Below are 2,500 nucleotides of genomic sequence, written 5' to 3'. Positions count from 1 at the left end.
CCAATCAGGCCTTTATGGTAGAGTGGCCAGACAGAAGCCACTCCTCAGTAAAAGGCACATGACAGTCTGCTTGGAGTTTGCCAAAAAACCATCTCCAGAGTGCTCAGGACCTCAGACTGGGGCAAAGGTTCACATTCCAACAGGACAATGACCCTGAGCACACAGTCAAGACAATGCAGGAGTGGCTTCGGGACAATTCTCTGAATGTCCTTGAGTGGCCCAGCCAGAGCCCGGACTTGGACCCGATCTAACATCTCTGGAGAGACCTGAAAATAGCTGTGCAGCAGCGCTCCCTATCCAACCTCAAGTAGAGAAGAATGGGAGAAACTCCCCAAATACAGGTGTGCCAAGCCTGTAGCATCCCCAAGAAGACTAGAGGCTGTAATCGCTGCCAAAGGTGCTTCAACAAAGTACTGAATAAAGGATCTGAATACTTATGTAACTATAATATATACATTTTAAATTTTTTATACATTTACAAAAGTTTCTAAAAACCTGTTTTTACTTTGTCATTATGGAGTCTTGTGTTTATATTGATGAGGAAGAAAAACTCTTTAATCTCTTTTAGAATAAGGCGTAACGGAAAAAGTCAAAGGGTCTGAATATTTCCAGAATGTTCTGTATGGGGTCGTCTCACCTAGCTATCTGAAGATGAATGGTCGTCTCACCTAGCTATCTGAAGATGAATGGTCGTCTCACCTAGCTATCTGAAGATGAATGGTCGTCTCACCTAGATATCTGAAGATGAATGTTCTGTATGGGGTCGTCCCACCTAGCTATCTGAAGATGAATGTTCTGTATGTGGTCGTCTCACCTAGCTATCTGAAGATGAATGTTCTGTATGTGGTCGTCTCACCTAGCTATCTGAAGATGAATGTACTGTATGGGGTCGTCTCACCTAGCTATCTGAAGATGAATGGTCGTCTCACCTAGCTATCTGAAGATGAATGTTCTGTATGGGGTCGTCTCACCTAGCTATCTGAAGATGAATGGTCGTCTCACCTAGCTATCTGAAGATGAATGGTTGTCCCACCTAGCTATCTGAAGATGAATGTACTGTATGGGGTCGTCTCACCTAGCTATCTGAAGATGAATGGTCATCCCACCTAGCTATCTGAAGATGAATGTTCTGTATGGGGTCGTCTCACCTAGCTATCTGAAGATGAATGTTCTGTATGTGGTCGTCTCACCTAGCTATCTGAAGATGAATGGTCGTCTCACCTAGCTATCTGAAGATGAATGTTCTGTATGGGGTCGTCTCACCTCGCTATCTGAAGATGAATGTTCTGTATGGGGTCGTCTCACCTCGCTATCTGAAGATGAATGGTCGTCTCACCTAGCTATCTGAAGATGAATGTTCTGTATGGGGTCGTCTCACCTCGCTATCTGAAGATGAATGGTCGTCTCACCTAGCTATCTGAAGATGAATGTACTGTATGGGGTCGTCTCACCTAGCTATCTGAAGATGAATGGTCGTCTCACCTAGCTATCTGAAGATGAATGGTCGTCTCACCTAGCTATCTGAAGATGAATGGTCGTCTCACCTAGCTATCTGAAGATGAATGTTCTGTATGGGGTCGTCTCACGTCGCTATCTGAAGATGAATGGTCGTCTCACCTAGCTATCTGAAGATGAATGTACTGTATGGGGTCGTCTCACCTGGCTATCTGAAGATGAATGGTCGTCTCACCTAGCTATCTGAAGATGAATGGTCGTCTCACCTAGCTATCTGAAGATGAATGGTCGTCCCACCTAGCTATCTGAAGATGAATGTTCTGTATGTGGTCGTCTCACCTAGCTATCTGAAGATGAATGGTCGTCCCACCTAGCTATCTGAAGATGAATGTTCTGTATGTGGTCGTCTCACCTAGCTACCTGAAGATGAATGTTCTGTATGGGGTCGTCTCACCTAGCTATCTGAAGATGAATGTACTGTATGGGGTCGTCCCACCTAGCTATCTGAAGATGAATGTACTGTATGGGGTCGTCTCACCTAGCTATCTGAAGATGAATGTGCTGTATGGTGCGTCTCACCTAGCTATCTGAAGATGAATGTACTGTATGGGGTCGTCTCACCTAGCTATCTGAAGATGAATGTGCTGTATGTGGTCGTCTCACCTAGCTATCTGAAGATGAATGTTCTGTATGTGGTCGTCCCACCTAGCTATCTGAAGATGAATGTTCTGTATGTGGTCGTCTCACCTAGCTATCTGAAGATGAATGGTCGTCTCACCTAGCTATCTGAAGATGAATGTACTGTATGGGGTCGTCTCACCTAGCTATCTGAAGATGAATGTTCTGTATGTGGTCGTCTCACCTAGCTATCTGAAGATGAATGGTCGTCTCACCTAGCTATCTGAAGATGAATGTACTGTATGGGGTCGTCTCACCTAGCTATCTGAAGATGAATGGTCGTCTCACCTAGCTATCTGAAGATGAATGTACTGTATGGGGTCGTCTCACCTAGCTATCTGAAGATGAATGGTCGTCTCACCTAGCT

At 44.8% G+C, this 2,500-nt stretch overlaps 1 protein-coding gene across 1 annotated transcript in view; it reads right to left on the bottom strand.

Moving 5' to 3' along the window:
- The window catches only part of vav1 (vav guanine nucleotide exchange factor 1), an 87,336-nt gene that overhangs the window by 63,070 nt on the left and 21,766 nt on the right, over positions 1-2,500 (bottom strand). The window lies entirely within an intron of this gene.

This window comes from Oncorhynchus kisutch, unplaced genomic scaffold (genome assembly GCF_002021735.2).
Source record: "Oncorhynchus kisutch isolate 150728-3 unplaced genomic scaffold, Okis_V2 Okis01b-Okis20b_hom, whole genome shotgun sequence".
NCBI lineage: Eukaryota > Metazoa > Chordata > Actinopteri > Salmoniformes > Salmonidae > Oncorhynchus > Oncorhynchus kisutch.
Note: the sequence above shows the minus strand (reverse complement) of the source record. Positions and strands in the feature narration are given on the sequence as shown.